The sequence below is a fragment of the Ammospiza nelsoni genome, chromosome Z (assembly GCF_027579445.1).
Source record: "Ammospiza nelsoni isolate bAmmNel1 chromosome Z, bAmmNel1.pri, whole genome shotgun sequence".
Taxonomy (NCBI): Eukaryota; Metazoa; Chordata; class Aves; order Passeriformes; family Passerellidae; genus Ammospiza; species Ammospiza nelsoni.
In genome coordinates, this window is record NC_080669.1 from 60,593,605 (window position 1) to 60,617,382 (window position 23,778).

General features: G+C 38.7%; 1 long non-coding RNA gene across 1 annotated transcript; it reads left to right on the forward strand.

Moving 5' to 3' along the window:
* Positions 1-3,402: 3,402 nt before the first annotated feature.
* On the forward strand, positions 3,403-23,408 carry LOC132086830 (uncharacterized). The gene is made up of 4 exons (XR_009420444.1): positions 3,403-3,590; positions 5,075-5,137; positions 18,285-18,362; positions 21,728-23,408. It is a non-coding gene; the product is annotated as an uncharacterized LOC132086830 (long non-coding RNA).
* The last annotated feature ends 370 nt before the right edge of the window (positions 23,409-23,778 follow it).

The following is a 23,778-nucleotide window of genomic DNA, read 5'->3' on the forward strand; positions in this document are numbered from 1 at the left end:
AGTAATACTTTGTAGGTCAGGACTCTATCAATTTTAGGGATTATAAATCAGAACAAAGATAGAAATAAAGAGAAAAGGAATCAAAGGGAATTGTCAAAGATGAGAGGCAGGAAAGGGGCAAACTTTTTCCCTATATCTATAATTGACTGCAGAACAAAGTCAGACTGGTTTTGGTAACCACATGGTGTAACAATCAGGCTTGAGGTTAAACCTATTTTCCTGAGGACAGCAGGACAATCTACCTGAGTGTCACATGTGTAATAATGAAATTTTAGAGGAGTGATTAAAGACTAAAAGAGCATTGGAATGTTGGTATTGGATTCCCACCCAGGCTGAAGGCCAGAACTGCAGGTGCAAAAAGATTTCCACTACATTGCAACAGAGCATTTTAGAAAGGGCAACGCTTTCCCCTAATAGGCTGCTCACCTATTGGGTGTTTCTCAGCATCCTAATGCTCTTGCCGCTTTGACAAAGACCGAATATAAAAAACTTACTTCTTGACTAATAATTTCAGTAAAGTTTTTTTCTTTTTCAAAGATATTTTAGTTCAATATTAGCAGTTTGCTTGAATTGGTTCTTAATCTCTCTGTTTCTACCTCATTGTCTGGAGTCCATGTTAGGCTTCTGTGTTCATAAATCTGGAAGTGTAATTGCATTTCCAAAACCCTTCCTGCCTCACAATGAGGCCAAACTGCCCCCTTCTGTTCTCCCACGCAGGCTCTTGCCCTCTGACTCCTCTTAACAGCTAAACCTTTGCTTCCAGTTTCCATCAGAGCTGCTGAGGGAAGCTGGCTAAGAAAAAGGAAACTGCAGACACTAAAGCCAAACTAGAGAGTGCAGACTTGGAGCAGATCCTATCAGCATAGCTTGTTACAGGCAGCAGACAGGTATAACTTTTCACAGGCAGTCACATACACAGAGCACAGCAAAGCAGGTTGCTAACTCATGATACAAAACCAGGTCATTGGAAAGGAGATTTAAGCCAAAAGGGCTCAGAAGGATGTTTACACCTATCCACAGCCATTCTTGGTGGTTCCAGAAGGAATTTTAGGATGTGAATAGATTCTCAAACGGGTTGCAGAGGATGGACTACAGACAGACTGTGGAAACTAGGCCCATGTGGTTTTGAGGTAGCAGGGAATGGAGAAAGACATGACAGCTCTAGCTGGGAGTTTATATCTCTCTTCTCCACACCTTTACAGGAAACTATCTGCAGAGGGTCCAGGTGAATAGAAATTACAAGTTAAATTAGAACCTAGATGATGAAAAAAATTAAGTTAAGCTGTATTAGAAATTTTGTATTACATGACTTATTGATTGCAATAAGTTTTCTGCTATGAGAGTCATAATATAGGATGTTTATTCTTCTGAGAATAAAAACCTTCAGTTGCAACTCTGACTTAGTGCAACCATTATTCTGCCATGGATCCCTGAAAGAATCTGTTCATCCCCTCCTCCGTGTTGTAGAACAGCATTGTCCACTTCAGCCTCTTGGGGGCTTCATCAGCACAAGCTTCCCACCTTCCACAGTCGGATCTTTGGTGCCTAGCTTCATTCCACGGTGCCAAATCTCTACAAGTGGTGAATCCCTGATATTTCACTAGCTAGGACATATAGTCTACAGGTTAGAAGATGCACCAAAGGAAAAAGGAACCCCTTGCTCACACCTGGGCATGTGCCATGAGGGCCTGCTACCTGCACTGGACCCATATTTGTTATTCAGAACCTCCCCCCTGCCAACAATTAAATCATTCTCTCCAGATAAAGTTTTAACATTCAAGCTCTGATGTGTTTCAGTCTTAACAGCTGATGGGTGAAATCTGTGGAGGAGGTAGGCAGCTGAACAGACATGAGCAGTAGTAACTGTATTTTTAAGGCAAATGATCTGATCCTAATGCACTAAACTTAGAATTATTACCACAGCTTACCAGGGGTTTAAATATCAGGGGCTGTTTATGTCCCATGTTTCTCCCTTCCAGCTGCTGAATTTTCCTGAAGCTAGCAGGCCTGCAAAGCATTCACAGACATGTAGTAGCTGCTCAGGAAGGAGCAGAGACATGCTAGCCAACTGCTTGCACTCAACAAAATGGAAATCCTAAATGGACCACGGAACAATGCAGTTTTACGGGGAGTTAAATACCGGTGGGTTTGAAAAACAAGGTTAGTTCCTTATAACCTAGGCCTGACAGAGGAAGCTTCTATTAGCCTGCACCACGAATGACTTCATACCATTTTAATCTCTCTTGCCAGGGCATTAACTTTGAGGAAGATACCTTCACACGCTGCGGGGTAACAGGGAATCTGCTTCTTTCCACGCGTTCCTCAGATTTTTTGGCTGTATACCCCTGTACACCATTTGAGGGAGAGGCCCCGTGGAGCACCGCACCGCCCTGTGTCCCTCCATGGATCCGCTGTCCCTTCCCCGCACCCTCTACCCGGTGCCCGCACAGCGGGAGCCTTGGCAGAGTCTTTGTGTCGCGCTGTCGCTCGTCTGTCGCTGTCGCCTATCCCTGGCAGCGCTGCGCACGCTCTGCCTCAAGGCGCGACCCCGCTGCTGCAAGCGCGGTGCGACCCTTCGGCGGCAGCCCCAGTGACGGCCCCGGAGATAGCCCCGGAGATAGCCCGGGTGGCGGCCCCAGAGATAGCCCGGGTGGCAGCCCCGCCCTCCCGCAGCTGCGGGCACTGCCCGCGGCCCCGGCCCGCGCTGCCCGCACGCTCCCGGCGCTCCGCGGCCTCCCCGCCCACCGCCTTCTCCCCTCCCAGACGGGCACGGCCGATGCGAAGCGGCGGGCGGGCGGCTGCCTCCGCCTCCCTCCCTTCTCCTCAGATGCCCTTTGCAGGGTTATTATTACAGTTCGTGGCTGCGCTCCGTCTGCCCCCCCCGCCGCCCGCCCCTCCGCGCTGCGCAGCGCGCTGGCCGCGCTCCCCGCCCGGCCGGGCTGGCCGCCGCCCAGGGGTGCGGGATCCCCGCGGCCCGGAGCCAGCACGCCCCGCTCCCCGCAGCATCGCCCCGCTCCCCGCAGCCGCGCTGCCCCGGCGGGCTCGGCCGGCAGCGGGGCGGGCGCTGCCCTGGGGCTCCCAGACAGCGGGGGGAACGCGGGGCTGCGGATTATTGCAGACTAAGCAGTCTGGCGCTGCAGCATCGTGCGGGGGGAGGCGGGCGGGCAGGGAGAGAGCGTGTGCCTGTGCCTGTGTGTGTGTGTGTGTGTGTGCGCGTGTGTGTGTGTGTGAGTGTAAAAGGGGGATGGAGCTGGCAGCTGGCCAGCTACCATCAGAATTAGCTCATTGTTCAATATAACCAGCGCTGGCAAGAAAACCCAGCCCGAGAGAGGGAACGGGCAGCAGGGGGGGCGGGGGGGAGAGAGAGAGAGACTTTCCCCCAGCCACCCCCACCCCTTTTTTCTTTTTTTTTCTCCGAGGCTGCACTTTGGAAGAGGTGCAGTCATTCTTACCCACACCCCCTACCCTCTCTCTCCACTCCCCCAACTATAAATTCCCTTCTGTAGCATGCTGCCCTTTTGTAATCCACATTTGTGTTTCAGATCATGTAGAAAGGACAGAAAGTGAGCAGGGAGCGGGGGCTTTTGTCTGTAAGTATATACAATTCCAATCCACAGAATTTAATTTTTTTTAGTTAATCCCCTTTCTCTCTCTCTCCCTCCCTTTCTCCCCTTTCTGCTTTCTTCTCTCTGTGTTTCTCTGTTTCTTTTAATTTCTTTTAGATTTCTTTTTGTCCTTAGCCGGACTTTGCTGCAGCTTGGCTTTCCCCTCTCGGTGCACATTTCCAAACAGGCTTTTTAAAGGAAAATGAGAAAACGTGCAGTGTGTGTGTCTAACTCTTTGTCTTTGTGCTTTAAGGCTGGATTTCTAGGCTGAGGATTTTTCTGCACACATGCAAGGGGAGATGAGAAGTGATTTTCTAAAATGTTTTCCTTTTTCTGGGTTTTGCACTACGCAAACACCAAAATATGTTTTTGAACCCAATGCACTTGGCTTTGTTAGCATGCGTGCAAGGCTCTAGGACAGGTTTATCATCTCCTTTCTTCTCCCTTGTAAAACGAATCTCCCTCTTCTCTGCCCTGACACTGGATTCCTCTCAGGCTGCTGGGGTTTATTTTTAGAAAGCAGTCATTCTTGCAACAGCCTTCTGCATTTTTGCATGTGCAGCAGTTAAATTTTGGGTGGTTCTTTTGAGAAAAAAAAGGCAACAAAATAACAAAGCCAAAACAAACCATGTTTTGCTGTACATGTACATGCTACTTTTTCTTTTTTCAAACATTTCTGTGTATATTTATGGATATATGAATTTGCAGTTTTAAATCCAATATGTATGTGTGTGTTTGTGTAAACATATGACTCATTCCTAATTATATTTCGTACATACATGCTATAGGTAAGAAATATGTAATCAATAGAAGAGAATTTTAATTTTTGTTTCTATAAAGAAAGCTGATAAAGGAGATATGCTACAAATTCAGTCCATTAAGACCGTGATAATTTAAGGTAAATGAGGTAGGACCTACTCTTCTTTTTTTTCTCTCCCTGTTTAAAATAGGGGGTGTGTGTGGAATAGAGAGAGGGAGAAAACTGGAGGTTATGTAATGCAGTGCCATTTCCAAAAATACCTACTCTCTGGGCTGTTACATTGTGTTATACTTGTTCCTTGATTGCAAAAACCCACACTTAGTAGTATGCCTGGGAACAATGGACCACAAATTACAGTAAACATAGACTGACAGGTTTTTGTCCTCTTGACTGATTTTTACTTGTGTTAACCATTACATATGGGGCTCTTCAGAAATATACCCAGTGCTAAGAATAGCATAGGGTTCTGCAAATCCAGGTACCAGGGATTCCTTTGTCCTATATTTAAGCCTACAGACCACTGAAGTGCAGAGATGCATGATATATAAGCATATGTGTGGTTAGAATAATTTGCATGACTTTAATCTTAACCACTGAAGCTTATACTTGGTTCACCCACTGTTATGCTGGCAAGAAAAACCTTTTAACTATTGCGACTGTTGGAATTACTTTTTTTTTTCATTTTTAATTTTTTTAAAATTGTTTTCAGATTGTTCTCCTTGTGCTACTTGAGAGAAACTGCAATCCCAAGACTTAACAGAACATAAAAATGGTAAGAATTAGTTGCTTTAGCAGAGTATCAATAATTTTTTGTGTCATTACAAACCTTATTTCCCTGTTCCCAATACTCATTTATAAATAGGACCTTTATATGACAGTTTTTGAGGCTATGGGGACTTGCCATACAATAACTGATGTAATCTGAAAAGCTCCTTATTTTGGATCTTTTATTTTCTTGCATTTTTTAATAAAAATCTGAAATCCGTCTCTGTGCAGTAAGGCTTATTTAATTGAAACAAGAAATATTTAAGTTATTGTGAAAAATACACATCATAACATATGTAGCAACACATGCAGACAAAACAATATCCAGTAATGCCAACACTGACACCTTTCTCCCAAAAAGAAAAAATAGGTCATTGCACTTTGTAAGTGAAAAAGATTTAATGTTAGTCTGTCCGGGAAGTTCATAAGGTGCAACCTAAATTTTCTTATTAGGTTAACCTTCTGAAAACACCACCATTCTTTGTGACACAGATCTGTTCTAGAAAAAAGTGTTTAGGCCTAAAACCTGACTGAACTTACAGGCACTTGTTTGTAGTGTGTTTAATGAACAACAACCTCTTTCCTTCAGTGCTAATTGTGTTTCTGTTTTTATTGATTAAAGACCATTTTTATATTCTGAGATACCACTGCTGACAAACTACTGATTTTAAGGATATGCATGTAAAAATGGTATTCTCTGAGAAGGACTGTCTCAGACTCAGGAGGACAAAGGTAACTGTATTTTTTCAGAAAAATGCTCAAAGTAGTCAGATTTTGTTCAGACAGTTTTTCATCCTATAGCCTTCTTAGTTGAGGATGCAGCTATGTCAGAATCATATATAAATTAAATACATGTATTGGCAAAAAAGTCATACATTTTGGATGCTACAGGAAAAAATAATGATAAATGATGTTAATGTTAATTAGTATTGAGCAATGCTTTAAGTAGCATTGCATAGGATGTACATTAGCACATAATATTTTTTCCCAGTGTGAGGTTCCGAGGGACATACTCTTATGAAGATTGGGCTAATTGCATTAATATTATCCCTTTCTGGTTCTTTGGGATTGTTTTGATATGGGGGAGGAGTGATGATCAAAGAATTATTAAAATAAGCAAATACGTACTCTGTTATAAAGGCTTTGTTTTTGTTTTTGGCTCCTTGTTTTTATCATTCCTATCTGCAAAAATAAACTTGCAAATTTCTGGAGTTTTAGTCTATTCTGGAACCTACTTTCATCAAAGTGCTTTGCTCATCTGTGTATAAGTGAATAGATGGGGGTGGGGAATTAAAAGGGAAATGATTCACTTAAACTGTGAATAGAAATAATGCTAAAATACATGTTGTTCACACAACTGTGGAATATTGGACAAGGCAACTGTTTTCCTACCAACACCAAGGTGACAATCAGCCCACATTTTAGATGTTATGCAGGCTGCTCTGTGCAATGTGTGCCTATTATGGAACAAAAGATTATTTTAAGTTTAGTAAGGCATAAAATAGCCACTGATTTCTTCCAGCAGATGGTTCTATAAATCTAGCAAGGTTCCTGTAGTAGTCAGTTTTATAGAGCCAGTCTCTGGGCCAGAACATAAAATACAACTTAAAGCTATCCAAATGCAAAAAATAAAACGTACCCACCTGTCTAGTCCCATTGTGTACTTTGCAGTGTAACATAAATACAGACCTCATTTAGCTGTTTTTAAAAGTTCCCCTTCTTTTTTGTGATAAAAATTAAAATGCACTATTAGGTTTTACCCCAACTTGCAAGGATGTTTAAGATGTGATACTTGGCAGAATCTCTTCTCCTACCACCACCCTTCCTCCCCCTGTTTTTCACTTCTGGCACACTAACACCAAATGTAATTCTAAGTCAGACCAGTGACATACTTTCCTTGCAGTAGTGGACACATTTGTCTTTGGCATATTTCTTCTCGTATTAACTGCGAGTATCTCTCTAACCATTCTAATTTACAGGAAATATTCTTCTTTGCATATCAACACTTTCTACACACTGAAATACATGATGAAAGTGCTTACTTTGTTTTGATATCACAGTATATGCAAAGGCTCTACCCTGCTCTCACTGGTCAGTTAAAATTTAGCTATTGTGTTTCAGTAGACTCAGATAGATATTTAAAAATGGGGGAAAATAGCCTTCTTATTCCTTTGCCAGTCTGAAAGTTCATTAATTATTTAGCCAAGCTTAAAGTAAGATTTGAAAAGACTAGAATAAACTTGTTCAGTGAGAACAAATGAGTTCTTAGTTTAACTTCACTGTCTTGCCCTCTTACTTTCTTAATTTTCTTTTCTCATAAAATGTTTCCTAAACATTTTAAACAGTAAAGGCAAGTTATTTAACACATTAGTTTTCAATGCTACTTCTCCTTTTCCTGGACTTGAAATAAGAATTACCTGATTAATTAATCATTCTTTCTTGCACCTGTTTTATATTAATATCCTCAATTTTAAGAGGAACAGAAAAGCAGAAGAGTGCACTTCCTATTATTCTTATAATTTTAACTCATGGTCATTTTAAGCCATTTTACACAAGAACATTTGCCATTTGAAGATCTGTCCTTACTTCTGCATAATGCATTTCCTTTAAGTGTCTACCTGAAGGAGGAAAGAACCTTTTATATATATGTACAATGTATAAAACCTGGGGTCACTTAAGTGGTCTTTTAATTTGAAATGCTAAAACTTCTATATACTGCCTTTGTGGCAAGTGCTGAGTGTTATGAAATATAAACTAAAATTTTACGTAATATTAACTAAAATTTTGGCTAACAAGGGGGAAAAAACTTCTAACTAAAAAAGAATTTTAAAAAAGGAATTTGTTTTAAATTTTTTTCTGCCACTTTCAATCATTGAAAGTGATTTCATAATTTAAATAAAAAACATGTTAGAAGAGTGGGAGTAAGGAAGTCCCAATTCCAGTTTTCTGTGATCTCAAAGAAGGCTCCTACCAAAACCACGAAAGGGTTGGGTTTTGTGTTGTTTGTTTTTGTTATGGTAAATATTAGCTTTTAAACGAAGAAATCAGATCATCATTTTAGATAGTTAGAGAAGTAGTCTGTTTATTTGCTTTCAAAGCACTCAGGTGTGTCCTTTTCTCCTTCTTGTGGATTTTAAGTTCTGGGGCCTCACAGTGATGGTGCTTAAAGAATTTAAACTAACAAAGCTAATAAATGTGTATATCAGTAAACAGATCCTTAAGACTTTAATTTTGACTTTTCTGAAAGTAAACGGAAGATAATGTAGAGCCAATCATAAATTTTCTCCTGACTTACCACAATGAGATGGCTTTCTTGTCAGCATTTCTGGCTGGTGGGGAGTCTCTGGGCTGGCTGTTGTACAGTATAGCTGTGTCATCGCAGAGCAGAAATGCTCTGGAAGTAGGTCACTTGGGCTGAATGCTTCCTGTCCTGCATCCTTGCCTGAACTGCATCACTTCTGAGGTTATTATCTCATATTTTGTCATTTACATTCCCTGCATTTTATAGTCTTACTTGGAGGAAAAGGGAAATAAGGGATGATGACCTTTAGGGGTGAGAACAGTTTGGAGAAAAGCCCTTTTTTTTAAGTTAGAAGGAAAGAAAAGACAGCCTGCATTTGGTTGAAGAGAAAAGAATCACCATCCCATTTAGTTTTTTGTTTGTGTGGGTTTTCTTCTTCTAGTTTGTAGAGAAATTTATAATATCATTTACATTAGGTGAAGATATTTCTGAAGAAAATTTAGCGTTTAAAATTTCATACCAGTTTAACTAACCTCTTTCCAGGGAGTTACATGCAGGTGTCTTTAAACATTCTGTAATTTTCTGTGCCCCTGGGCTGGAACAGCTTTTCATAATTTTAGGATTATTTGTGGAGAATGGAGTCTAGAATTGGTCTGGCAGAGGCAGGCATTATTTGGAAGCTTTTATATGCTCTGAGGAAAATAAAAAAAAAAAAAAAAAAAGGAAAAAAATGCAAAAAGAAAAAAAAAAAGAGCAAGGTGATGAAATAAGGCATTATGCCCAGCCTATTACTAGATGCACATTGGACAAAAGCAGCTCTTGGTCTGGCATGAGAAAACTCATACCTGGTTGATTATTACCAAGCCTGGTACTGGAACTGGAATTGGAGTCTCCTTTATGGTAAGTCAGAGCCACACAGAACCTGCAGGACTGTCTGACCCCCTTCTGCTCACATATAGCATGGCCATAATTTGGTCAAGAGAATTTATTCTGAGGGATGAAAGCTGAATAGTTTTGGCCATCTGAACACTTATATTGTGCTTTTTTATTATGCTTATGTAATGCACATGCTATACATTGTGTATAGTTTGCACAGTGCTACTTGATTGCTGAAAACTCAGGGAGAATTAATGCTTTTCCAGCTTTCAAAGTTTGTAAGCAGAAATACAAACCAGTTTCTGCAATACTTCTGTCAAGCCACCTGTTCAGCTGAGCAAAAAACAAACCTTTACTTGATTATGGGTAGAAAAGGCAGGTTTTTTAAAAAAACAATTTTTGCACAAAGCTATAGATACTGTGGATATTTCAGTGGTAGAGCTCATATGCACATGAAAAGACAAAAGCTTTTTATATACTTGTTTCTACTCAGTCAGAAACATGCTCTGGATGCTAAAATTTTGCTACTTTGCCCCAGCATACTCTATCTGAACCAAACTGTGTTGACACATGGAATGGGAGGCTTATGTAATACTAAGTCCAGGGAAAATCTTTATAATTTTTTTCTCAAAGGATGAAATTTCAGAGAATCAGAAATAAGAATATACATCTAATAACACTATAGATATAACATTGGTTTTTTAAGGCTTGGGATCTAATGCCATCACTAACAATATTTTTACTTTTTTTCTGACTTTGCTATACTGCTGCTTCATAACTGAATTCTGATCCTTGTGTATGCTGAAGGGATGGGGAAAGGAGGACACTTAATAGTTCTAGAACAATTTTATATGCATAATTCAGCTGGCATCATTGACAGGGACAGGGTATTTTAATAAAATAGTTTTATCTATCTGTATTTTGGTTTTATTTCAAATATCTATTCACCTCATTAAACCATATTAATTGAGGGCACAATCTTCAAAGGTGAAAAAGATATTATTTCCAAATGTTTAATGTAGAATGATAGTATGAATCACTGTTTGAGTGTTACATGCAATTCTGTTTGGACTTCTGGTCTGGCAAATTCATAGTAGCAGTACTGAATGAATCCTTGTGTACCTGTTGCTGGGAGGATTCCTGATGTTTCCTTTTGTAAATACTGCATCAAAATGAACAAACAAACAAGTAAAAACAACCCACCCTCAGAATAAATAGGATTTTCTTATCCTGCAGGAAGAAGTGTCTCTGGAATAATTTTGTAAACAGTAACCTAATTATCTCTACTGGCTTGGCATACTTGGGTGGGAGCAAGTTAAAAAATGTTCTAAGAAATCTGTGTGTCCTCGCTGGAGGTGGTAAAAGCCTTGGCTTAATACACACATTATCAGAAAGAACCCCTGGCCTCTTCCAGCACTGATGTTTAGAAGGCACACATTGACTCCTCATAGCTACCTCAGAAAGGTCAGGTTAGAGAGGAGCAAATCTTCTTCTTTGCTTTAAAATGACTGTGTATCTGTGATAAATCTCCATCACAATAGAGTATGAGTTTACACAGCTCCTGAGATGAGTCCCAGAACCCACAGATTTTTTTATTACTTTTAGCCTCCAGAACATCCATGATACATTTTGTGCTTTTGTGTCCGGAGTGGCACTTAGCTGCATTACTATCTGTCCAGTAGAGGCTGGTAATAGGGAGGCTTCAGGTAAATGTACCACAGTGCTTTCAAGCGCTTGTTAACAGTCAGATGCCCTCATTACACCTCTTTTAATGAGGTAAGCGAGGACTGGCTCTACAACGTTGTTCTCTCTCCTATTTCCAAGAGTATGGCTGGGGCTTTTCAATACTTGCCTGCAAAATGCTACTTGGGCAAGGGGCTGGCACCTCCTGAGGGGAAAGAAGGGCTCTGCACTTGGGGAACTGCATCCCTGGTTGGATTTCTGCTCATCTTTTTGGTATTTGGGAGAAAAGCTCTTGCAGTCCAAAGCAGTCGCTTGAGCCTTTGGTAAGTTACAGCATTCAGGGCATTATTTAGAAAACATATAGGAAATTTGAAGAAATAAACACTTATTTTGGGAGACTGCTTGATGTATACATTTTGTGTACCCCAAGAGTGGAGGGCCAGGTTTGGGAGGGCACACAGGAGAGGTATTATTCTGGTCTATCTCTGTCCCTATTCTTAACAGTTCACTACAGGCCACTGTTCTTGCTGGATTTCCCCTTAAGATCAAAACTTGATAAAATGAGGACATTGGACTAAATAGACTCTTTGGTCAGCCTCTGACCATGCTTCTTTTCTTCTTCCTCTGTCGCTCAAGTAATTTGTCCATGTTATGTATGAAACTACTGAAAAAGTACTATGCATCCTTTGGGTCAGAATTTTTGTTGTGCATCCACCTCAGTTTGTAACAAAAGACTTGCTTATGCATCTTTTTCTGCAGTTACTATTAGATGTAGGTGCAAATAGTTACTAATTAACCTCTAGCTTATTGCACTTGAAGAGCAAATTACAAACTCTCTGTAATTAACTGAGAGCTAGAGTAATATTTCAATTCTCAGCCTTGTTGTTGTTGTTTTTCTGTATGTTGCATGTTAAGTAAAACAAAAAAATTACTGTGGTACAGAGGCAAACAAAATAAATATGTTGTACTGGGGTTGTACTGGGTTCTGAGTTAGGTTTTCTGGATGGCTGATTTGCTTATTTTGATTTCTCTGATGTTTTGCAGTTTTGGAGAACATAGAAATTTACTGGAGGAACAAAGTAATTTGCAGCCATTTTATTACTTGATGGAACTTTCCACATAGTATGCATTTGTTTTTTTATTTTTTCTGAAATAAATATATTCTTTCCCTTTCGAGGAGTGCAGTACTCTGGTAATAGTTTACTCTTAGTAAAACTCATTAATTCAGTAAGAAGTTGGAGGAGCATTTATGATTGTGTTCACTTATTACTTATGACTTGTTACTGCTTAATTTTTTTTCTCTTAGTCTTTGTATGCATGGTAAATATTAACAATGTTTTGCAATTTTTTTTTGCATTAACGAAGTAAAAAAGCAGCATGACACTTGTAGCACACAAGTAGGATTGATTGATCCTTACTGGTGCAGAAAAGTGAAAATTTATTCCTAAAAATTGCATCACATTCAGGTGGTGTGGAGTGGATTCCTCCCCAGGGAAAGTTGGGAAGTGTTTACTAGAACTAACCTCATTCAATCACCTATGTTAGAATACAGCTAAAGTTTCTGTAGAGGGGTTCTTACTGGGTAAGGAAGTGTGCAGAAGTCTTATTTTTAAATACACATATAAAACATGCAGCCTGTATATGGATGAGGACAGGAATGAGTCCCTTGAAGAAGCTGATGCAGATAAGCCAGGATAGGAGACTGCATAGGAGGAGATGCTTCAGTGTAACCTCAAGAACAGTAAAGGAAAACAGATGACAAGGGGTTTATAGGAGAAGCTTTACAAGGTCAATTCCTTATGCTGTGTAGGGAAGGAGCAAATGACATCCTCTTCTGTGAAATTTACAGAAATTGCAGAAGAGATGCAAAAGGACTACAAAAATCATCAAATACCTAATAAATAAACTTTGTAATTCATTTGCAGTGTGGAGAGGGGGATGCAAGGAAAAGCATACTTGTCTCATTTAGGCCTTTTCATCTCTATGTGGTTGTGAGTTTGAGTCATCAGATGGGGAGGAATAAAAAGCAGCAGTAATATCTTCCCCAAGAAAAGGCAAATACATCAAAAGATGCTGATGTAGAGAAGTCAAAGGCAAATTCAGGTGTACAGCTGTCTTGCCATGTTCTGCTGATATACTGCCAAGTATTAATTATCATTGCAATGGCAGATAAAGTCTCACAGAGGTGTGCTACTTGGAGCAATCCCAGCTGCAGAATCATGATGTAATTCTTCATCAGTTCTCTCAAAACATTTATCTAACCTTTACTTTGTGGAACTAACCCAAGCGAAATAAATGTAAATTATTGATTTTCCCCACTGTTTTTTTTTTTTCTTTTGATAATCATGGCACTGATGTGAAAACCAGGAATGACAAAAAATCTGCTGCCCTGACAGGATACTGAAATCATGACGTCAGGTTATTTGGGATGACTGTCGCTGCATCTCAGGCAGAGGCTCAGACTCGTGGTGCAGAGATACTCAAAAATGCAAACAAGTTCACAAAATTGTTAAGCCTCACATCTGCTAAATCACACATTCACAGCATTTTAAAATTATTAAGCTAAGGTAATGAAGTTGCACTTTAACTTGGGCAGGTTTGGTTTCTGCTGTTTCTGTAGGGAAATCTTCCTCAGTGAGCCTGTTACAGTATCAGGCTATCACAACAGCAGCCTCCCATTTCATCATGAGTACAGCTTCTTAAACATAACAGAGGCTCATCAAAACTTTAAGGACTCACTGAAATAAGGAGTAATGATGAGTACTCTTGATGTAGCTTTGTCGTAGCCCTCTCCAGAAGGTCTAGAAAATAAAAGCTTTGACTGATAGAATACTTCTGTCCAACTAAACTCTCCAAAAGCAGCAACCATTCAGCAGACAGTTGCTGTATTTATTAAATCCTGTGTGCTAGGTTAGGAACACGGCGGATATTTGTATTTTGTACTTTCATAATGTTTCACTCATAGTCTTAAAAATAAATTGCTGAGGATGGGAGCATTAGTTTATCCCTTGCACTGAGGCAAAAGCTTTGATCCTAGCACAAGCTTTCCCTTCAGTTTGGTTTAAAAAAGAATTAGTGAGGTTTTCATTCACAAAATTATTTATTTAGTGTTTGAGTAGTGGTGCAGTAAGATTGTGTATGCATTTGGATTGTGATTGTTGGATGTTGGTTAGAAAGAAAATGTTTTACTGCAGTGGGAGTCATTTGGGGGAATTAAAAAGTACATGGTAGGATGTGCTGTGAAACATACATCTACAGCTCAAACTAGCTGGTAACTAAGAAATTTTAAAGAAATGTGGGTACAGAAATGAGAAGCAGTGCTTCTTTTTGCTTATGCAGCCCACTCTCAGGAGGAGGGTGGCCTCTCTCCCTTTTCTGTTCTGGATTAGGTGCAGAGGGCACTCAGTCCTCACAGCTGCTCACTGCTGCAGAGAGAACATGCATACCTCTTTCTTTCCTTCTTTTTCCCACACACCTCCTATTATTCCACTCCTATGTTCCTCAGCATGTGGCCATCTGTGTTTGCTATTACACTGCTAATCCATATAGTAAATATTTTTCTTTTTTTCTTTTCCTTTCCTAGGCAGAATTATTGGACATGGTCACTTTTTATTTGGAATTAGGATCTACAGCACTTGTCATCACTTCCTTTTTGTTTTCACTTCCCCCTGTCTCACAATTGGTTTATAAGACAACGGGGTTACCTGAAGCTTCTCTAAAAGGTTGTTGCTGATTTCCTCAGAGCAGTTGCTCTTCAATTAACTTTTAGTTAAGAAATCAAGAGTGCAGTTGAATACCACTCTACATCCTGAATAAGACTTGATTGCAAGAATTCAGTTGAGGTTCACATGGGGGAAAAAAGGAAAAAAAAATTTAGAAATAATAATTACAAGGGTTTTCTCAATTGTTTCTTAACTATAAAAACTTCGGGAATGCTTAACAGGAGTATACTCATTTTAATAAGTTAACATGCCATAAATCTGGGGTTTTTTGCTGTTGATCAATTTATGTGAATGTTTGAAAGATGCTCTTAGTGAATAGGAATGAAGAGTGGGTACCAAATCAATTTTAGCATTTTGATGTGACTTTTAGTGTATGTTAAGTTCAGCTCTGTTCAAATTATTTTATGTATCTGTTTTAAGGCTTGGCAAAAGACTGTACTCCCTTACCACTGTTCTTTAAGAAAGCATGGCTTAAAATGGAAAAAAATCCAGGAATTAGAATTTTGAAATGTCGGTAAAACAGAGCAAGAGCAAAAGAGTTTCTCAGTCTGTTGGCCAAAGGACTAAAATGGACTCTGCTGGTTTTTAACCCTCCTGGTTTGAAAAAACGCAAGTTGAAACAACCCAAAAAACTATCAGTACTTTTGGAATCTGAGAGACCTGGTAAACAGACCAGGCATTTATTTGCCTCCACTTTTGCTCTTCTGTAATATTAAAATGCATTATTTGTATCTTTTCAGGAGACTGGAGGCTACAAAATTGAACACATAGACAACCCATAATTCCCAGTTTTCAAACTGGCCTCAATGTTTAAGGCAGAATTGCATGTTGTTGTGTCTCAGGTAGCTCTTCCCACATCTGATGGTTCATGAATGAAGCTTCCTGGCTTGACTGTCTGGCTAATGAGGATCAAACAGTGAGGCTATCAGTGTGAGTCAGCATTATGCAGACTTGCAGAAACTGTGCTTTTCAATCCACCCTAAAGCTCACTAATTCCGTTTTGAGTCCTGATACTTTGGTTATTTAAGCCAAGCCTGCACTTGCATAACATTCACACAGGAAGTACTAAGAAATGAAAATTTGGTGTGTTTCAATGGAAGCATTTATTTAGAAGTGTTTGCTTCATGCTAACAGCTGGAATGTTGTAACTCTTGCATACTACTCTGTAATGGAGCATTGCTTTCCTCTGTCATAGCTCATCTTGCAACATTTATATCAGTACTTTTGAGCTGCTGTAACTGAATTAATGTTCTATGTGTTTTTCTAATAGCCTAGTTTTCAGTATATTTGAACTTCTAAGTAGCTTCTGCATTTATAAAGCACAGCAAGATGTCATGGTTTGTTTTATATCTTTTTTTCTTTTTCTCCTTCTGGTGAATTACAGTAAATCTAAAGTGGACTTCTCTACACCAGCATCTTTTTTTTGCATTCCAGAATCTTCCTCCACTTGGACAGATTCCAAGCCATGATTCTCCAGCCTTTCAGCATTGCTCCCAATGTCCTTTGTCCATTCAGGGCTCTGGTACAGTCCTAGCAGAACAGTAACTTCATATGAAATAGGTCCATGTGATTATTATCTACCAATATGGGCCACAGTATTTGTTTTTGAAGAAGAAAAAAGGATATTATTGATTTTTTGTTTTTTTAACAGAGAATTACTATGAAAGATTGTTTGGGGATTATGGGGGTATTCTGCAGGTGATAGGTTTTGGTGTTTGTTTTTTTTAAACCCTGGAGCATAGTTGCAAGCTCATCTTACACTTTACACCTTTTCCCTCCTGCCTCATTCCCAAAATCCACCCACAAACTGCAACTCCTTCAAGCTTTTATGAATTTAATTTAAAGAATCCTTTCTTTTTCATCTAACTTCTGGTGCTTATTTTATTCCTATTAGGTTGTTAGTAGGGATAACACAGCCCATAGTCTAACCTAAATACATCTCAGACTCCATGGAAAATATACAAGTTTGTATTCATGATAATGACTAATTCAGCATTCTGATGCTTATGTGATCCTCCCATATAGATTTTGTATACTTTGCTGGTGTGAACAGCATGTCCTGCGGTAGAGCTGAACTCCTACTGCTATTTCCCACCACAGAAAGTATGACTACACAATAAAATCAAGACATAATTGCAGAATGAATAACAAGTGATTATAAATAGCGACAGAAAAGCTCAGAGGTTACTTGATATCTTTCATACAAGTGTTCAAATATTCAGAGTGAGCATTAACTGAACTCACAGAGTGCCCTGTGCCACACATTGGTTATTTTATGTCAAACACACCCAGAGAGCTGAACTGACTTGTCTGAGACATCAGATATGAAAAAAATCTGTTGCTTTAATCCGTAGAAAGTACTGTTTGTACTGCAGAAAAGCACAGGAGAATGTATAAAGCAGGCACTGCCTTGAGTTTTTTGTTTTAAATTTCTCTCCTCTGTATTTTTTTCCTCTGCATTATAGAAGAGTTCAGTATTTTCTATTGGGAAGAGGATTTAAATACTCTTCCAATATTTTCTCCAGGATAGAACTAGTGCAGTTGTGACAGCTAATTGTCAACATACACCTCCCCAGGAATGAAAACTTTTCTCATGTTTCAATATATGCACAGGAGCAAGAGAATGGGTAAAACTGGCCCAGCACTTACTTAACTGACTATGAAACTTTTGATTTCCAAAGTGGAAAGAAATCTGAATGGTGTAATTTATAATGGCTAGCTCAAAACACTGATAGTTTGACATGCTGGCATCATGCAGAAAGAATTCAATTCTCCCAACTCCAAGAGCCCAGGAGAATGACCCAGCAAGAAAATAAATTTAAGAATTTCAGCATTGTATGTAACTTGTACCTGAAAACTTGGTGTTTTTGAGACAGAGATGAAGAGATATTCTGATTTTCATCTTGAAGATTAAGATCATCTTGAGCCTGAGATATTCATCTTGTTATTTGTTCACTTTAACCTCTACTGTAGTCAGTGCCCAGCTTTGGATCTTGCCCATTTTACATTGAAAAATTTTCCTGTGGACAGCACCTTGTAGGACGGCACCTTAACTGTTGAATCCTGCTGCCAGCTACTTTATTGTATGTGTTTTACAATGGATTGGAATTTCTTTAATGTGGAAAATGCAGGGAGCTAACACGGAATTCTAACTTTTTCAAGTTATGCATTCTAGTTTACCAGTCATTGTGAAAGGATATCAAAGGTGTGGTGCTCTTGTCACCTACAGTCATCAGCAAAGATAATGAACTTCATTAAGCAGCCCTTTGCCAGTGACCTGTGGAAAAGGGAATGGACAGGTTTTCTTACAATATCCTCAGCAAGTTCATTAATACAGACATCCTCTATAAAGAATTTATTAAAGATATTTTAAAAACCACATTCTATACTCTTTTAATTATTTTTTTAAAGTATCTGTTGAATGTGGGCAAACATAAAACAATGTAGTTGGAATGCTCTAGAGACAGATGTTGTCATGGGTACAAAATATATGTACTAAACATTAAACACCCTGGGCCAAACTGTGCTGACATTAGACTTGTTTTAGTGACGTGGTCTGTCACATGAACACCACTGCATTTAATGAATCTCTCTTTGTTAGTAAGATCTTGTATATATTTATGTCACTACAGGTTTATCAGCCAGGTTCAATGATTTGGATGAGCCAGATGATCTTTCCAACCTGCCGTGGGGATGGGGGATTTCCAAAGGTAAAGTTATTTATGTAATTTCTTTCATATAAGAAATAGTTTGCTAAGATGAAAGTTTTTGGGAAAAAAAAATTAAAATGGAAAGTTCAATGGATTTTATTTTACAACCACTTGAAGAAAGTAGCCGGCACTCCTGATTTCATCACGAGTCTCATGTTGCTCTGTTTTTCCTAAAGCCTTGGCCCCTTGCACCATGCAGTTACCTGAAGAGCTCGGTTTTCATTTTATAATTATGTTTTTAGCCTTCAGGCTTGCAGAAAACATGGACTCTTGTTGGCTGCATACCAGAAGGAAAACATACTAATTTTCAAAGGCTCATATTTCTTAAGCCTGTCTCTTGATTTTACAAGCTTGACATCTGAGTTTTGAATGCTTTATTTTGGCAATGCTTTCCTAGCAATGCAGATGAAAAAGTCAATGATAATGCAGCAGGAGGAACTGGATGGTGTTGCTTATCTTTTATTAAGCATCTTGCTTGTGGATTACCTGGCTTGAGTAACGAGCATACAAGCCTGAAAATTTTCATCTGAGTTTGACAAGAAGTACCACATACAAAGGCAGAAGATGTGGCTCATCAGACAGCATTAATAAGATTTTATTGTGTTACCATTACTGGTTTAAAAATGGAACTGGACATGAAATTTCAGTAGTGAAAGATAAAGATTATGCAGAACCATGTGCATGATGTACGTGTTTTATTTTCATATTCCCTTTCAATTACTGGCTCAAGCAGGTAAGTAAGAAGAGAACACATGGAAAATTGTTTTGATTAAGTTTCAGTTAATAACTAGGCTTCTGCTCATTGTTAACAAAACTCTGCTATTGTTCCATATGGATAACACTATATTTTCCTCTACTCTTTTTCCTCTACAAGGGAACTTCTAAAGTTTATAGGTGGGATATTTGCAGCCTCATGTGCCAGCCTGCCAGTCTTTAAACTAGCATTAATGGCAGTACTGTGATTCTTAGCATTCACAGTATTCCAGAAGTTCAGCTGAGAAGGCTGGTACCAGTGCCAGAGCCTGATTAATGTGCTCTGTAGGGTCAATCTTACATCAAATGAATTTGCTAATTTTGTGAATCAGCTGTGTCTTAACTAGATGATTTTTATTCAAAATGTTAAGTTAGAAGCTTTCAGTAAGTTGTCAATCATCATTAAACAAAGTTTCTTCTAAAGCACAGGAATGAAACTGTGCAGTATGTGCAGCATAGCAACAATGCTGCATTATATTGGATTTATGAATAGCTGTGGGTTTAGGCTGTACATAGTTTAAAATAAAATGTTCTCAGAAAGGATAATGGTTTCTCAACTAGCCAAAACATATTATAAATCTTTTTCCCTTTTAAAGTTACTGGATTCCTGCTTTTAAAATACAATTTTTTTCCTAGCCTTTATGTAATTCTTCAGAAGATATTTGGCATGTGCTAGTACAACAGCCAGTTTTTAGAACTAGCTCCAAATTTTATTTCACAATTGACATTCAAATGCAATTTCAATATTGATTGCACATAGTCCAGCTTCCAGCAGAGAATCATCTTTAACAGAAACTGTGCATATTTGGAATTTTTTTCATTTGTACTATAAAATTAATTAGGATAAATTGGTGAAAAAAACTGCAGAAAGTTTTGAGTCCTTTAGATGAGCGCTTTTATCTACTCAATGCTAAATAGCTTGAACTTCTGAAAATATAAAGTAAAATACATAGATTTTTAATAACTATTATTTGAGATAAAAGTGGGGGGGGGTTTGTTTTTGTTTTTAATTTTATTTTCATGCAACAAACAAACATAAAAGGCTTCAGTTCTTAATGACAGTTTATTTCCAGACGTAGAAGGGTCACATGGGACTTTATATCTCATGATTGTATGGCAGGATTTCAGGACTGAGATTGTTTTCACAGCTGAAAAGGAACTGCCCAACACAATGCTTTTGGAAATTTGCCCAGACCTTTGGTCTGTGTGGTGTGCCTGTTTGCATGTGTAAGTTTCTAGTTTTCCCTTTGTATCCTGTAATGATACACAAGTAACAAATTTAGCAAAGCAAAAATAACTAAAAATATTATCATGAGGATGGAATTTTCTAGAGTACTTTGAGGAAACCTATTTGTGCAGTCACTAAAATTTAAATGTTATTTTCTCATTTTGAAATTCTTGCAAAATACCTATATTGGTCTAGCAAATATGCGTTACAACTCCTTACCCTTCTGCGCATGTACTGACCAAATTCTGCGCCTTTACTCTGTTTCTTGGTGCCCCAAAGGAACAGGTTACCAGCTGTCTCCAGAAAGGGATTTTGCTCTGTGCTCAGCCTGAAAACTGCTCCTGTGTGTAGTGCAGAACTCCATGGGGAATTCATCTACCTAAAACCAAAAGTTGTCCTGTACACTGTGATAAAGAGAGGGAGAGCCATGGGATGGCTTCATTCCCAGCACAAGTAAATGTAGCAAGTATGAACATCCCAGTGAATATTCTGGGTTTGAAGAAAGGAAAATTGCTGAAAATTGCACTTTATTGATGATTGGGAAACTGCAATGTGTTTAATTCCTAATTCAGAAATGCACATCAGAAAAAAAGTGAACTTGGAGAAGATAACTTTAATTTCCTTAACAAAGAGAGATATTGAGCTTATGTGACAAACACATCCTAAACAATATGAGCAATAAAACACCTTTACTATTCTTACCACTTAAACACAAAAGCCACAGATTTTCTTTTTCTTTATCTTAAGCTAAACAAATTATTTTTGTTTCAGATCCCATAGTGACATATAATCAGCGAAGTACTTTAGGCATGTTCTTAGCCTTTAGACTTCATTCTGAGGCTTAAAATGAAGCATATTTTTAAATGCTGTTTAAAAACTTTGCTGAATAGACTCTATTAAAATGTGTGGTTACAAAGATCTGAGGCAGCTGGCTCATATGGCACACCACTTCCTTACCAGCTCAGAACAAGAAAACACTGCAGTTTTTTTAGTGTGCTCTTTCTGGTGGATTATTATAGAGAAGTGACTTAGTAGTGTATGTTGGTTGCTTAATTAGTAAAGTTTTTTAAAAATGAGAGGTCTAACCTGGAAAAAGTTCTCATAATATTAAGATGATATTTCGTAAATAAAATGTACTTTCATGTTGGATCTTCTGCATTTTTTGCTGCTAGGACACATTCGTTCATGCCCACGTGAAATGTTTTTCTTAGACGCTGCAAGAACTTCCTGGTTTTCAAACATCCCTTTGTTCTCTGTGGCATCAGGTGCTTCAGTCATGTTTAGTAGCTGAACTAAAGCTAGGGAACTAGGGAAACTTTAGGATGAGAGAAGGGAGCATGCCACCAAACAAAGCACAGCTAACATCACTTTTTCCTCTCCACAGGGAAATCTCCCCATCTCAAAGGAAGTGAATCGCAAGAAAAGTGAGGAGGAGGGGGTGCGCCTGGCTCCAGCAAGTGGCTATGGACAACATTTCACCAAAATCAATTACCTCTACTCTTTTTAAACATAATTTCTCCATTCGTATTACATATGATGTATGGGTTTGATGAGGTCATGGTGTCATATATTGGAAATTGTTTCTGTGTAAATCATCAAGTGTAAGAAGAAACTATGGGACTCTGAGCCTTGCTTTAGAGAATAACAGTGGACAAACGTGTACCATAAAAACTATTTTTTAACATTCTAACTCAAGCGAAAGCTCTCAGAATTTCACACTGTGAATCCATGTTTACAAACATTACAGGTGGGCCCTCAGGCCTGGTTCTACCACAGCAATGTCTTTCACTACTCAAACTCCACAGCTCACACACAACCGGTAAACCACTCTCTCCATTTCCACCAACCCAAACTGCTTCTTGCAGAGGCTGAGAGTCCCCCTTTTTTTTCATTTAGATGTAACAAGCCTAGTAGTTTATTTTCATCGATTGTCTGTATATCTATATTTTATCCATGTACTCTTTTGATGTATAGAAGTAGTATGAAACTCATGGTTTCCTTGTGGTAAGTGATCGTGATGCTGCCACGGGATTTGAGACACTGATGAATGGTGCTATTTTGGACTTTAAATATGCTCCTTGGCAAGGTAGCTCTGATGGAGTTATTTTTTATTTCCATGTTCTGAGAGGGTGTTGGTACTTTGTTTTTCTGAATGTTGTTCTTTAGACTGGACTGACTTGTTTACTTGTGTCTTCAGTGTGGCTTTCTTATTCAGTGCTGTAGGTGAGTAACTACTTATAGTGTACAAGTGAGGAACTGATTTCCTATCAGTGTCCACTCACAAACATGCAGTTATAGTGGGAGCAATCACAAAACTGTAATTTTCGTAAAATCTCCCTTCTGACTCCTAACCACCTTATGGAGAAAGATGAGCAATAATTTTCCACCAACTTCTCAAAATCTCTTGATTTTTGTCTTTTTTTCTTACAAGCCTTTTTTAAAGAAGGGACAAGTTTTAATGTCCTCTTCAAATCCATAAACTAGGGGATATAGTAAGAAAAATACAGCAAATTTCTGGGAAGAGAAGTCCTAAAGGGGAAAGAGTACATTTCCACAGTACTGTCAACATGTGGAATTTACATTTTTGTTCTTGCTCCCAAACTACTATAAATACAAAATAACACAAACCACAAAACTAAGCAGTATCATCTACTCATGGAGTGTTGTTGTGTTAGACACAGTCTGAAAGCCCACCTTAATTTTTTATATGATTCTGTCTTTTAGCTATTCCTTTTACAGGGCAGGCCTTGTTCTGAACTGTCTTAGCTTCTGACTGTTAAATACCAATGCATGCACTGCACTTCTAGATTTCTTTCCTTTCCCTACCTTCTGTATCCCTTTCCTTGTGCACTCACTTTATTTTCCAATAGAATAGATAAGTCTGCTGTGCTGTACATAGAGCAAGAAGTAATATTCAGCAGTTGTGGCATTTATGTATAGTTGCAGTTGTGTACTGCTGAAAATGCAGGCTTTTGTAACAATGTGATCTTTAATAATGCAAGTACCCAATGTATTTTAGCTATTTTAGTAGGATTTGTTCAATAAATATGCAAGCTCTAAGGGTAGCTGTGATGTGTCTCTTTCCTTATTACAATAAGGGCAAGGTTCCTGTTACCAATTGTTTTCACCTGTTCTTTTCCTGAATCCTGAGGTTTGTTTCAGGAATATCTGGTGAAGTAAAAGGTAATTCCTTTTGTTACTTGCTAAACAATAGCTATCAAGATAACTTGAATGCCAGACCTGGATCTAGGAAATGATAGCTTGCTGGACAATGGCAGTGGCTTCCCACAGTGCTGAGTGGCTGGGTCAGATGTGACACTCAATGCCATTTTTAGTAGCCCCAGGAGGACACTCTGGGACTGTGCATGGCAAATACAACATGTTTCATTTTCTACTTCTGGAAAACTGAATTAAAAGATTATTTCCCTTGTGTGG